This window comes from Canis aureus, chromosome 14 (assembly GCF_053574225.1).
Source record: "Canis aureus isolate CA01 chromosome 14, VMU_Caureus_v.1.0, whole genome shotgun sequence".
In the NCBI taxonomy this organism is placed as follows: Eukaryota; Metazoa; Chordata; class Mammalia; order Carnivora; family Canidae; genus Canis; species Canis aureus.
Window position 1 is genome coordinate 10,453,771 of NC_135624.1, and position 15,817 is coordinate 10,469,587.

General features: G+C 34.8%; 1 protein-coding gene and 1 long non-coding RNA gene across 3 annotated transcripts in view; both read left to right on the plus strand.

Annotated features, from left to right (window-relative positions):
• The window catches only part of OXR1 (oxidation resistance 1), a 282,656-nt gene that overhangs the window by 111,662 nt on the left and 155,177 nt on the right, over window positions 1-15,817 (plus strand). The gene's annotated exons all lie outside the window — the stretch shown is intronic.
• LOC144283160 (uncharacterized) overlaps window positions 8,545-15,817 on the plus strand; it is a 35,400-nt gene continuing 28,127 nt past the window's right edge. The window contains exon 1 of the long non-coding RNA XR_013351573.1: window positions 8,545-8,921. This is a non-coding gene — a long non-coding RNA (uncharacterized LOC144283160). The remainder of the gene's footprint in view (window positions 8,922-15,817) is intronic.

A 15,817-nucleotide genomic window follows, 5' to 3' on the forward strand; every position in this document is an offset into this window, starting at 1 on the left:
AAATATAGTGATTTTAGTTTGTGTGTAATTAATGGTGAGCTAATCTTCTAAAAGTAATCAACCAAATCCAGCTGCTTCTGCCAGATAGAACAGCAGATTAGTTAGGATACTAATTTGGCTATTATAATAAAGGCCAAAAGATTTTATTTTTGCCCCATATAACAGTCTTGAGCGTAAGCAGTCCTGGGCAGGTTTTTCAGTGTCAACAGTAGAGACTTATTCTTGTTCTCTGGCATCCTTAATATTCATCTCTCATCCTTTGGTCCAAAAAAGTACTTTAGTGTTCCTCTGTAAGATCTACATTTTAACCAGTGAAAAGAAAGGAAAAGAAAGAAAGTTATAGAACTTTCTTTGTAGGAGCATGGCCCAAAAGTCATCACATTGCTTCTATCCATTTCTTATTGGCCAAAAACTAGTATCTGGACAGTCTAGTGCCCAGATAAACCCTCTCTATATATAGAAGATGAATACGTATAATAAGGAGAAAACCAGCAGGCTCTCCCACGGAGCCTCAGGAGAAAAGAACTGTATAACTCTCTGTCCACCAAAGCTGAAATGATGCATCTGCCCAATTCTCTCAGTTAGTGTACCAAGTTGTCCAAATATAAACTAACATGAACAGAATATAAGATTTGTGTACATGAAAATAACATTTTTACTTCAGTTACCATGGGTTATAGAATCCAGCATTTAAAAATAATTATAATATGCACTCTTTATTTCTCATCTCTAAAAATGCACACTTTTGAAAGTTTATAAAATACAGAAAAACATAAAGAAGTTAACAATCAACCATAATTTCACTAGCCAGAGATAACCATTGTCAAGAGTTTGGTGAATTTCCTTTATGGCTTTTCTCTCTGAGAGTTTTCTTTTTACTCATGTAATTGGACACAGTTTTACATTTTTAAAGCTAATACTATACAATTTTCTCACATCATTAAAATGGATACTAAATATCAGTTTTATGTTTGCATTAATTTAACTTATAAAAGTATCAAAGTTTATTCTGTTGCTAGTACTAGATACTTAAAGTTTCCAGTTTTTGTTGGTATTAATAGTGTAACTGTGAACATCTTTGTGAATAAATTTTTGAATTACTAGAAATTCAAAATTTCAAAATAATTTTGAATTACTAGAATAGAATCTTAAAAATGAAATTAAATCAGAAGGTAAGAAAATTTTAAAGGCTCTAGATCTTTATTGCTAAGTTACTTTCCACAAAGGATATTGAAAATTTCTCCAGCTTGTTCTGCTAATCTCTTCCATACCACCCTTGCTAGCATTATTATAATTAAATAAATTAAAGTTGCCTCACTTGAAAAAGGACATTTGTAGACCTTCTATGACTGATGAGCCTAAGTATGATTTCATATGTACCAGCAATGTTTTCATGTCTACATTAAATTCTATTATTTTGGTCATTTATTCATCCCTTGTTTTAATACAAATATAAACTCTCATGTGCCTGACTGAGTCAGTAAAGGAGGTTAAGGGGATATAGGTATAACCTATGAGATGCTATAAGCATCTCATTTAATGACACCTGCTTACATTTAATTTTGGTTTAATGATACCAACCGACTTGATTCAGCCAAGAATCTTGAAGAATATATGTTCTTAAAAATGAACAGGTATTGAATTGCTATAATAAATGATACCTCATTTATTTATGTGCCAAAACTCATGCAATTTTCTCAGGAGAGATTTCAGATTCTCATTTCAAAGCACATTAACTCTGAATTTAGATAAAATCCTAACATATCTGATTATATGATTTCCAAGTCCATGGCAGATTAAAAACAGCAAATTAGAAAAGAGCAGCAAACATTTTAACAACCAATAATGGTAGCTGAGAGATTGACAGAGGAGATAAAGATTTTGTATTGTTTATAACACACACATACAGCCACCACCATCACCATCACTATCACCACCAGAAACAACCTGAAATGCTGTTTTTTGAAATTGTAACATTTTTAGAACAATGCCATTTAATGAAATTATGGTTCATCTATTCAAAGAATAGTAAAAAGTCTTTACAGGTTATTTTTACAGGAAGTTTTAATATCACAGAAAAAACATTTATAATAAAAAAGCTGGATATAACTGCACATAGAAATTGATCACCAATTTTAAAAATTGAAAGATATCTCAAAAATAAATGCACTTAAATATTAATATGATTTTCTTGGATGGGTAAGGTTATTTTTTCTTCTACTTTCTCTGTATCTTCTAAATTTTCTAAAATGTATACGTGTTATTCTAATAAATTATTAAATTCTAATAAATATAGTTATTTTTAAATTATATAATTAAAGTTATATTTAATAATATATATTTAATAATATTTAATAATATTCAATGGTCTACTTAAACAGTTTATTGAGGGTCTATTGGGTACGTCTCTTGGATGCTATTTAAATTATTTGTTCTGTAAAGTAATGGTCATAAGGATTAGTCATATATTATAACATTAGAAAGGAAATTCTTACATTAAGCAAGTAGACAACTTTATATTTAGACAGGATGTTCATGCTATTTAAATAATACTGTATGGGGCAGCCATGGTGGCTCAGCAGTTTAGCACTGCCTTCAGCCCAGGGCGTGATCCTGGAGACCTGGGATCGAGTCCCACGTCAGGCTGCTGCATGGAGCCTGCTTCTCCCTCTGCCTGTGTCTCTGCCTCTCTCGCTCTGTGTGTGTGTGTGTGTGTCTCTTATGAATAAATAAAATCATAAATAAAAACAAATAAATAAATAGATAAATAAGTAAATAAATAAATAAATAAATAAATAAATAAATAAATAAATAAAACTGTAGGGACACCTAGGTGGCTCAGCGGTTGAGCACCTGCCTTAGGTTCAGGTCGTGATCCCAGGTCCGAGGATCGAGTCCCTCATCCGGCTCCCTGCCAGGAGCCCATTTCTACCTCTGCCTGTGTCTCTGTCTCTCTGTCTCTCTCATGAATAAATAAATACAGTAATAAATAAATAAATAAATAAACAAATAAATAAATAAATAGTATTGCAGACATTTCACAAATTAAAATCGTATTTCAGGTTGGTAGAACTGCAATAAATTCAAACCAAAAAAGTATTTAAAAAATTTTTATATATATACTCATCTTGCATATACGAATGAAACGTTCATGTATATTTTATATAGAGTTTCTTCCATGTAAATTTGTTTCTTCATATTTTAAGGGAATACTTTTTAATTTTTACTTAGAAAAATTCATAGTATTATCCAGAAAATTATTAAATATATGAAATGTTTTTATAATGTGGGGTGCTTGGGAGGCTTAGTGGTTGAGCATCTGCCTTCTGCTCAGGTCATGATCTGGGGTCCTGGAATCAAGTCCCACATCAGGCTCCCCAGAGAGAACCTGCTTTTCCCTCTGCCTGTGTCTCTACCTCTCTCTCTGTGTCTATCATGAATAAATAAAATCTTAAAAAAATATATTTTTACAATTTTAGCTTGAAATAATTATCTGCAGATATTCTGAACTAATCACTTGGACAATTAAATTACATGATTTCCTTTATTAAATAATGAATTACACTGAATATATTTCTACATCTGCCTGTTTTTAAGTTATTATCTCTCAGATCCAAACCCACTCTCTGGATTCAACTTTGTGAGGCTAGGCTGAGTCTCTTGAGAGCAGTTTCTGCTTCGCCTGCTGCTGACTTTTAGGCTCTGTCCATAGAGGGTGCCAGAAGGCGACTGCAAAGTTGGAAGAGCCAAGACCTCTGCTTGACATTTCTGTATTTATCCAGCTACCTTTCCTTACTTTAGCAACTAGGGTTCATTCCAGGAGCCACCCTTCTCTAAATTCCTACATTTAAAAATTCCATCTGCTTTCTTTTGTTCCCCAGCCCTAGAGTTAGTAGCTGCTTCCTACAGTTGCCATCTTTGTGATGATTTGGTATTAGTTACCTACTTTATACATAAACTGTGTGTGTGTGTGTTTTAAGGTTTTATTTATTTTATTCATGGGAGACACAGAGAGAGGCAGAGACATAGGCAGAGGGAGAAGCAGGCTCTCTGAGCCAAAGGCAGATGCTCAGCCACCAAACCACCCAGGGGTCCCTGTTCTTTATATTCTGTTCTGTCTCCTGGCTATACTGACTGATAACAGCATAATTTCCTAAAGCAGAAATACATAGATTGATAAAATAATTTTCCTGCTAGTTAATGTTGCAAGTTAACATAGATATGCATATGTGGTAACTCTAATAAAAGTTTTCTGAACTTTGCTTTGCAAAGTTCATATATAGGATATACCTAGTTCAGTATGGTTCAGGGATGTAAATCATAGTTCTTCTCATGACCAGCATAGCTTCCTTATCAACATTTTAAGGAATTAAAAACTGATTCTGTATACTCTCTATGTATGTGCGTGTATGTATGTATCTATATGTATAACTTATGAATGTACTTATGAATTATGTACAATTATACATATGTATAACTGTAAAAATATGACAGGAAAACAGGAAGGAAAACACAAATTTAATGTGGTTGTAAATAAATCAATCATTAATTCATAACATAGGTTAATAAATTCATCATCCCACTTGCATCTGAATTCTGGACTCTGAGAACTAAATTCATTGATTAGTAAAATACTTAGCACCTCCGATTACACATTCATCAGCTCAGTGGTGTTTGCATTGTTCTTATCATCAAGGTTGTTCCATCTTCCTGTTTACTCTCTATCCTATTCCTACTATCAACCACTCCATTTGACCTTAGTTAAAACCTAGATAATCTTCTCAACCCTCTTCATGTATAGGAAGAAAATATACCAAACTGTCCTTCAATAAATGCCACGTCCTATATTGCTGACTTGAACTGACCTCTTCTAGCTCCTAAAATTCTTGGTTGCCTTTGCCTGTCCCTAGCCATGACTATTTTTATTCCTGAATTTTTGAGCTTTCTCTGGGTTCCTGGCTTGGTCAGACCACATTTCTGGCTCGCTGCTTCCCTTTTGCTTCAATTTCCTGTTTATGGCTGGGTTGGTTATATAGTAACCATGTGAAACTCATCCCTTTCTGTCTCACATCGTATAATTGCTGTTCTTTGACACTTGAAATGCCTCAAAATTCTGGTTCTCCTATGTATCCTTCCATCTTCCCTAAGACTAGAGTTAGCATTGGCCTTGCTGCCTCCCAAGCCTGCCAGCCTCTACTTATTTTTTTAAGATTTTATTTATTTATTCATGAGAGACACAGAGAGAGGCAGAGACACAGGCAGAGGGAGAAGCAGGCTCCACACAGGGAGCCCGATGCGGGACTTGATCCCAGGACTCCAGGGTCACTCTCTGGGCCAAAGGCAGGCAGTAAGCCGCTGAGCCACCCAGGGATTCCCCACCTCTACTTAAATAAATAGAAAAGCTTAGGCCAAAGTGGGAGAAGTAGGTGACTATTTTTATATGTCTGGTTATCTTTGAGTACTCAGGGAAGAATGTTATAAAGCTTTATGGCTGGGATGCCTGGGTGGCTCAGTGGTTGAGTGTCTGCCTTCAGCTCAGGGTGTGATCCTGGAGTCCCAGGATCGAGTCCCATTTTGAGCTCCCTACATGGAGCCTGTTTCTGCCTCTGCCTATGTCTCTGCCTCTCTCTGTGTGTGTCTCTCTCATGAATAAATAAAATCTTTTAAAAAATTTAAAAATTTAAAAATTTTTAAAAAATAAAGCTTTATGGCTAAGTTTGTTGGCTTTGGAGTCAGAACAGACTGAGCTCAAATCTTGGTTCAATCATTTACTAGTTGTGTGACCTTAGGCAAACTTCTATAGGATTTCTCTCTACCTCAGTTTTCTTAAGAATCATATGAATACCACATATCTGCCTCAAAATTTTTATAAAGATTAAGTTGAATAATCCATGTAAATTGCTTAGAATTGTTCAGCACAGAAAAAAACACTCAGATATTAGCAATGTTTATGTTACCCTTCTATAATCCCACTTGATGACTTTGTTGATATCTACAACTGAACATTATGTCTGAATGACTATTTTCCTGACTTATTAATATTAGGGGAAGGTTATTAAGTAGACATAGCTTACTTACACAACAAATGGACCCTCCATCTCTATGTGGCATCTATTTCCATAATGAAAATAGGGAGAAAAATCACTACTTAATAAAATCCTTCAAAATGTAATTTCAGTCTGTGTTTGAAAGGCCCAGCGATTGTTAGGAATCTGGAAGAAGCAGTAACCAGAATAGAGATCTTAGAACAGCCTGTTCCAAAGCCAGGTTGCTGGGTTAAGCAATTAACGGTCTAGCTGGGTTTGTATTTAGATCCATGTACCAGGCAAGAAATACTATTTTCACCCATAAAAGTGAATCTGCATGTAATTGGCTTAACGTTTTTTTGCCCTAGACAGTGACTCCACAATGAACAGTTACCAATAATATACATCCTTTAGATAGATAGGGAGATAAATCATTCTTAATCCAATCATACATTTTATTTTTTTTTTCCAATCATACATTTTAATTATCAAATAACTCCAAAGAACTTACTAGGGTTTGTAGAGTTTTTTGGTAAGGATGATCACAATTGATCACATTTACTTGCAAGATTTCTTTAAGATTTTATTTATTTATTCATGAGAGACACAGAGAGAGAGAGGCAGAGACCTAGGCAGAGGGAGAAGCAGCCCCCCCACCCCCCACCCCCCAGGGAGCCTGATGCTAGACTAGATCCCAGGCCACGGGATTACGACCTGAGCCAAATTCAGACAGCCAACTCCTGAGCCACTTAGGTGCCTCTACTTCAGGATTTCAATAGAAATTGATCTAATTCTATATGAGGAGACTGATCCAAAATGTAAAGTTCACATGTGTCCAGTGTAACACAGCTAGAATCAACAAATTTATTACCCCAAATTTAGTATTCTTTCCATTACTGCAAGGTGATGCCAACATTCTCTTGCTACTTCATAGAATATCATAGAGTTTGAAAGTAACAATGGGAAAGATGAATACCATTAATATTTGAATACTTAATACCTTATTATTTGAAGAAAACAAGTAATCTACAAATCAAAGTAATTATAAAATCTGATTTTAGAGACTCACTAAAACATTTTGATTTATTTTCCCACTCAGAATATTGAAAAGAAAATCTCTAAGCTTCAGGTATCTCTTACAGAAAAGGGGAGAGAAGAAAAAAATAGAGAGAGGGCATGGGAGGAGATATGACAATAGCCAAGATTTCAGTGTTTATTACATGCCAGGTGCCATTGTAAGCATTTACATGATTCATCTGCTGTACTACTCATGAGAACCCCACAAAGTAATTACAACATTTTCACTAAATGGATGAGAGAAAAAGTAATTTGTCCAAAGTCACACTGTCTCTACTAAGGGAGGGGGGGGTTGTTAAGATTTCACACTCTGAAACAGCTCTGGGCCCATATTTTTAATCACAGTGCTATATCTTCTTGATTTCATATAATTTAGCATTAATAAGTGTGTATTTCTTCAATTCCTTGAAGTTTAGGGTAACAATGATGGGTTAAAACTCCAAAAGGTTTCACTAGTCTTGTGGCAGCACCCAGATTCTGGTGTCATCCTAGGCCTACAGTGAAAGCGTGTGCATTCCGACTGACCATGTACTTCCAGCCAGCTGCATGTAATCACTGTTTGTGATTCAACTTATACTGATGACCAGCATTTTCTTCTTGTGTATGACTGACTGGCAGCTGTCACTCTAAATACACAGAATGATACACTGAGAATATTTTAAATAAGGTTCATTCCAATTATCTTTTTTTTTAAACCATCTTAACCACTTCTAAGTGTACAATTCAATAGTGTTAAAAATATTTGCATCAAAATTCTCAGAACTTTTTCATCTTGCATGTCAAAAATGTTACACCCGTAAAACTAACTTTTTCCCATTTCCCCTTGTCCCCTTAATGCTGGCCTTTGGTAACTGTCATTCTACTTTCTGTTCTTTGAATCGGACTACTTAAGATTGATTATACAACTGGAATCATACAGTATTTGTCTTTTTGTGACTAGCTTATTTCACTTATTAGTGAAAATAAAAGCCCGTATGCTTATTAGCATAAAGTTCTCAAGGTTCATCCATATTGGAGCATGTGACAAGATTTCCTTCCTTTTTAAGGCTGAATATTATTCTACTGCAGGTACATACTGCATTTCATTTATCTATTTATCAGTTAGTGGCCATTGGGTTCCTTCCAACTCTTGTCTATTCAAGTGCTACTTGAATGTGAGTGTGCAGATATCTCTTTGGGACCCTGTTTTCAATCCTTGTATATGTAGATACAGTAGTAGTATTTCTGGATCTTTTGGTAGTTCCATTTTTAACTTTTTGAGAACCCCCCCCCATTGTTTTCCATAGTGATTGCATCATTTCACTGTCCTACATACAGTGCACTAGGGTTCAAATTTCTCTATACCCTCGTCAACACTTGTTATTGTCTGTAAAAATTGTAACTTTTTCAGTTTTTTGATGAAGCAATCTGATTTCAAAAAATGTAATATCATTGAAGCCCTCTAAATGTTTAATTTTAGGAGCTAAATATTTCCCAGAACATTCCTTGAGTAAATGAGTAACTTGCTCTTTTGAACCTAAAACACATACTTGTTTCTTCATTCTTTTGGCTACCACTGTCTTACCCAGCTCTAAAAGCTTCTTAAAATTAGTCAGAGGGAGACAAGTGGGAAGGTGTAGACTTCTCACTTTGACAATCTGCTAAAGATGAAGAAAAAAAATGGTGCTATTCAAAGACACTTTGTACTTGGAGATGTAGAATTTAGGATGGAAATAAACCCAGTGAAATAGCAAGAATGCTTGAAAGAGAAGTCACCAACCCACCACTGCAGAAGGCTGAATTCCAAGGAAATATGCCCAATATCCATGAAGCTGAGAAGTAAGTTTCTGTAATCATGCCTTTCTATTTTTCTATTTCTCATTTACTTTGAAAGATCAATCATTAGGTGCAGGAAAGCTAGTCCTGCTAGTGAAATATGGAAATTAACCAAATGATAGGATCTTATGCAAGTAACAGTGGATATGGATATTTGTATAGTGACCCAATTATGGAGTAAGTAACTAGAAATTGCCAATCTTTGACTTTAAGAAAAAAGCACTAGTTATGTTAGTTGTCTCTAATATTGTGATACTGTGGTATAAGTTTTAAAAGAAAGCTCTTAAAAACATTTATCTTATTTCTATTGTTCGATTTTTTTCTTGTTTACATTTCTCATTTCACTAGTAGAAACTTCTAGGAGCGAATATCTTTTTCATTCTAAACACTAGAACAGAGGAACAAAGTGAAATTGTAATATATTTAATGTCACATGTATTCACAATAAGATAACAATATTAATATTCTTAAAAGAATTGTTAGTGTGGAAAGAAATCAGAAAATTTCACCTTGTATAGCTAGTGACTAATGTTATCAGAGAATTTATAAAAATAATTGATAAAAAAACATAGTAAGACATATTTTTTAATATAAAGAAAAACAAATATTGGCCAAAACTCAGGGTAGCTCACTTGAAAAGAAATAAAAATAACAAACCAAAAAAAAAAAAAAAAAAAACAACAACAACAACAACAAAAAACTGTCTCCAGTTACATAAGACAAGAATATGTGGAACTATAAGAGTAAAAGTCAATAATAAGCTAAAAACAGGAACTTTTTCTGTGAGACGTCTAAAAGTAGCAAAACTGAGGACAATGTAATTTGCTTTTCCATATATATTCTGTGTTATGATTATCTAGCATGATGAATGAAATAGAAATGTCTCTGCCATTATAAAGCTTTCTCTAATTTCTTGTTGATGGTTAGTATTCAACAATGGAGAATACTTTTATTTTTAAATAAAAATAGTCTTTTACAACATTTCAGCTTAGCCTTTGCTAATCTTAAAAAGCCAAATACCTTATTAAATTTATGGAAAATGTTGTGTAATGACAAAGTTGGAGGGAAAATAGTACATTCTATAAAGTAGAAAAAAAACTCATGAAGCAATAAACAGCAGCATGTATTTCCTGTTTTTAGAAGTAACTGCTGAAGCTTATCACTTGACTAACAGGCTTATTTTATGAAGGAGTCATTAATGTATAATATAGTGAGAATTCGGAGAACTCTATGGAATTTGTCACAAAGCGGCCATGAAACAAATAGGAGATTTCTTAGAGAAAATGGGGATAGAATAGAGAAAAGTAGAGGCCTTTGACTTTTCCAGGGGATCGTTTAGTAATAGTTGGAAAATAATAAGTAATGTGCAACTATATAACAATATTCTATTTCTTTCTAGTCTAACAAAGTTTTCCTCAATGAAGTAACAAGGGAGCACCATTTTCTGATGGATACTAATACTAATAACATAGCCAAACAAGCTATTTGACTTGTTTTGTTATAATACTCATTTCAGGTAGTGGATGGGTTTCTATGGAGTTGTAAGAATTATGCCAGAGGATGCTTAACTACATATAATTACTCTAACCTGCCAGCACCTCAGATGTCCTCTGGAGTACCCTTTTGCTCACTAGGTGCTTCTTTTGCATGAGACCCCCTTTAAAACATTTCCACAGAATTAGCTACTGTGGCATCTTGGTAGTACCCTACCATAGCATCTGTTTTCCACAAAATAGACAACTTTGCTTTGCCATTGGTGGGAGTGAAGCTCAATGCCTACACAGATTCCTTCTCTTTCTCTGGCCAGCCTGCTGCAGCTAGGTTCTCTAGTCCCTTTGAAGACTCTCACTTGGTTTGATATGTAGAGGAAGATATCCCTAGTCCTTGCCCAAACCATATGGGGCTGGGGGTGGAAACACAATATACTGACCACTTTCTCCAAAGAATATATTTTTGGCATTTTTCATATCAATTGTTTCATACTCTTTAGGTGTGTGGTGGGCCAATGCTGGCCAAACCAATGTTATAGTCTCCTAGCATCACTTTCAGGATATGGAGATATTTGGTACCTACTTCACAGTTTTAACCTTGAGGTCCTCAGCCAAAACTGAAACAAAGTTCTACTTTTATGACTTCTATATATGCTATTTTTTTCTTATTCCCATCAATTAGGATTTTTTTTTAAAACCGAAAAACTATTTTGCGGTAATGATTGATATACAAAAAGCAGTATATTTTTGTGTTTACAACTTGGTTAGTTTAGGGGTAAGTATGTATCCATGAGGCTATCTATCCCATAAATACCCATCACCTCCAAAAGTTTTCTCCCCCTTTCTCACTTACTTATTCTTATGATAAGAACACTTAACATAAGATCTACCCTCTTAGATTTTTTTTTTTAGTATACAATACACTATTGTTAACTATGCACAATATGTTGCCCAGTAGATATTTAGAACTTACTCATGTTGCATAACTGAAACTTTTTACCCTCTGACTAATAATTCTCCCAAGCCCCTAGAAGCACCACTCTACTCTACTTCTGTGAGCTTGGCTATTTTGGATTGCTCATATAAGTGGGATCATGTAGTAGTTACTCTTCTGTTCTGACTTTTCACTTAGCATAATGTCCTCCAAGTTCATCAATTAGGTTTTTAGTTTGGAGAAAGAATTGTGTTTTGCGGAAAAGACTATTTAAAGCACATGTTTTTCTTAAGATTTAAGCACAATTCTAAGTCTAGGTATTTTTGCATAAAAACATACTTACTTGATTCCATTAACTCATAAATTTAACAGATTAAGTTCCCTTGAAATTTATCCCCCCCCCAAAAAAAAAGATTTATTCCCATTTACAAACCTCGTTAAATAAGCTTCTTTAAACATTTTAAACTATACTTTTTAAACAAACACTACAAATGCCTACTGGGGCAAACTTAAAATACAATAAGCCAATACTTCCTAGGTACTTAACTCCTATAAGACTAATAAATCAAATCTATAGATGTATAGTAAATTAGATTCTCGTAAACCCGTGAAACATCTTAAAATCATACCTGGTAGCAAGACTTCCAGTTAGAGATGGCAGATGAAATATAACCATTAAAGTTTGTTTCTTTTCAATACTCAACTTAAATGACAGTAAAGTGATTTTTTAAAAAGAAGGAAACATAGGACAAAGAAAAAAAAAAGGAAATAATAGCAATAATTTTGGAAGCTGGAAAGCAGATAGTTTAGGAGACAGAGGAACTAGCAGAAAAGTTAAGAGGTGCCAAATTGTAGTAAAGGGTTCTCAAAAGATAGTTGCTGATATTGAGTCAGAAAGATAAGACAAAAAGTCTGTTTATAAAGTATATTGATGCAAGAGAAAAGACTTAAAGTTATAGATATTAAGAATTCTATGAATCAGCTCCACTAGAGAATCTTACAATAAAGAGTACAGACTGCAAGCCTCATTGCCAATAAGCTTTTTTCATGTTCTGCTCTTAAATGGGAAAGGTGTTGAGGTGCATTCCAGAATTTAAGCACTCTTAAATTCTTAATTTAAGCACTCTTAAGTTACAGCTTCCAATATGAGCGTATTGACCAAACCAAATGCACATAAAAAAATATTTGGAAGAACAGAAGATATAAGAGGGAAGAGGGTCTTCTAAAACATCATTAATATTCTCTCTCTCTCTCTCTCTCTCTCTCTCTCTAAAGACTTTATTTATTCATGAGAGACACAGGGAGAGAGGCAGAGACATAGGCAGGGGGAAAAGTAGGCTCCCTGCAGGGAGCCCCCTATGTGGGACTCAATCCTAGGACCTCGGGATCATGTCCTGAGTCAAAAGCAGACACTCAGCCACTGAGCCACCTGGGTGCCCCATCATTAATATTCTCCGCCAAATATTTTGTATCCATAAAACCAAAATAGGCTGATGCAAGAAGGAATATTCCAAAACAAAAAATAAAAGCTCTAATATGATCGCATAGATGAAAAACTCAGCAAAGCTTTTTGAAGGAAATCTTCCCCAAAGTAAAACAAAAGGATAAAAATGAAAAGAAGAGAAAAATAAATAAGAAAATTAGAGGACCAGTCATGGAAGTCCATTATCCAAATAAGAGTTTGAAAAAAGAGACAAGGGGAAAAATAGAGTGGAGAAAAGCCAGAGAAATAACTCATAAAAATGCCCCAGAACTGAAAGACTTTGAGTTTCCAAGTTGAAAGGTCCCAATTCCAAGAACAATGAATAAAAATAAACCCACACCCAGGCATATTATCGCGAAACTTAAGAAAACTTGTGACAAAGATCCTTATATCTTCTGGAGGACGTATTTATTTACTGGATCAAGAATCAGAATGGTATAGAATTTCTCTACAGGAAACTGGAAGACAATGGAGTATGCCTTCAAAATTCCAATGGTGAATTATTTTCTACTAAAAGTTTTACTAAAATTATAAATAATATGTAAGAGTAGAATAAAGCCATTTTTGTACATGCATGTCTTTAAAATTTCCCTCCCATACCCCCTTTCTTGGGTGCTCCATCAATGTAAGAAAATAAAGCAAAAAATAGAAAGGTATAGAATCCAGGAAACCAGAGATACTCATAAGGGAGAAATGATGGGGATCTCCTGAAGGGCATTTCCACTAAGATAGCTATTCTTGACAATAGCAGTCCAGGCTGGAGCAGCTCAGAATGGAGAGAGTTCAAGGTTGGCTCTGAGGAGTGGAAAAAGAAAGAGATTAAAGGAAGTGCTTTATCTTCTAAGAAGCCCAAGAGAACTAACTGTTGGCTTCTTTAGTTCATATGAAACTTCGATAAAAATTAAAACTAAGATTATAAAGAGACAAAATGTAATCATATCATCACATTGTAGAAGATTCATGTAAACCCAGTTTGAGTAATATTTATTTCTTCATCATCTCTACTTTTTTGGTATGCTTTCCTGGTGTTAAAAATTGTGATTCAACCAAGGAGATCATTATCATCATCTTAAGTCTGTTATAATAACGGTCATTCATTTGGGTTGTGGATGGGGACTCTGGGTTTCTTAGTGCTACTTCTAGATAAATCTACCAAAATACAGGTTAACAAGCCAAATCTCTTCTTTTAATGGGACTTTTCAAGCCCACCCCATTTCTTAACAACCTAGTAAATCACATGTTCCTTTATTCATTTTTTTCTCCTATCATCTCAGGCAGCTTTTGTCTGAACTAATTTACTAGGTTATATACCTATTATCCAGATTACAAGTTATATTTTCTGCCTGATTTTCTGTCTAGTTTAAAAAAATTTACATTATCTCATTATTCACCGTTCTACATATTATAGTAATCTGGTTCTTGGAGCTTATGTGTAAGTAGATAAAGATAAGAAAATGAACATCATAAATAAGTAAACTGTGTAATAAATTAAGTGATAAGTGGTAATGAGTAAAGAAAATGGATGGAGTGCCAGGAAGGGGTGTGTTGTGATTTTATTTAATAGTAGTAGGGTAAGTCTCATTAAGAAGATAACAAAGATGAGCAAAGACTTTTAGGAGGTGAGGGGCTGGCAATGCAAATACCTGGGGAAATAGAATTCTAGAAAGACAGAAAGAAAGGCCCAGAGGCAGGAGCTTGCTTTATGTATTTCAGAAACATACAAGTGAGTGTAATTGGAATGAAACGAACAGGGGAGAAAAAATGGGAGATAAGTTTGGTGAGATAATGGGCGTCACAACATATAGCATCTTAGAAGCTTTTATTCTGGATTGTTGGACTACAGCCCTTACCCAGAGTGAAACAAAAGCAATGAATGATTTTGAGTGAAGAAATGGCAAGATCTGACTTACATTTAAAAGACTTATTCTAACTGAAATGGAAAAATAGACCATTGAACCAACAAGAATAGAAGCAGACAGACCAGTTAGGAAGTTATTGCTGTGATTCAGGTGGGAAGTGGTGGTGGTTTAGACCAAGATGGTAGTGATGCCAATAAGTGCTCACATTCTGTTTATATTTTAAATTAAGAGCCAGTAGATTTTCCTGATAGATAGGATGTGGGGTTTGAGAGAGTAAAGAGAAAGTAAAGATAAAATGAGTTCAGTATTCCTCCAAGGTTTGTGGCCCAAGCAAATGGATTGTCTCTCATGTGAAATGGGAAATATGAGGTGGAGTGGATTTGCAGAGAATTCATGAGTTTATTTCTGAACATGTTAACTTTGAGATGTCCAGTAGGGGATAAAAGTGGAGAATACACAGGTTGGCTATATGAATCTGGGATTTTGAGGGGAAATCTATGCTGGAAATATAGCTTTGGGAGTTTTCAATATGTAGATGATAACAGAAACCATGATGAGCTCACCAAAAGAGTGAGCATGGATAGATGACCAAGAACTGAGGCCTAGGTGTCTCCAGTTTGGGGAGAAGAAGACCTGGCAAAAGAGACAGAAGGAGCAACCAGTGCAGTAGGAGAAAAACGGAAATTGTGATATCCCAGAAGCCAGCAAAGGAAGTGTTTGAGGAAGGAGGTGTAGAGGTCAAGGTGCTGAATGAGAATTGAGATGACCATTGGTTTTATGAAGCTCAAGAACTTTGAAGACTTGAACAAGAACAGTTTCAGGGCAATAGTCAACCTGGAAGCCCAACTGGACCAGATTTAAGAGAACATAGAAGTATTAAAAATGCCAAATATAGATTATTTCAAGGAGTCTTTCTGCAGAGGGATGCAGAAGAAGGGAGTGCTCGTTGATGGAGTAAATTGGGTCAAGAGAGGGCTTTTTTTTTAGGATGGGAGAAATAAACACATGTTTTTATGTGAATGAGAATAATCCAGCAAGGAGGGGGAAATGTGACAATGTGCAGTTCAGAGTTGCAGAAGGATTCTTTGAATAGGTGAGGGGAGAGGGAGCTAAATGAGCTTAAAATGGCATAT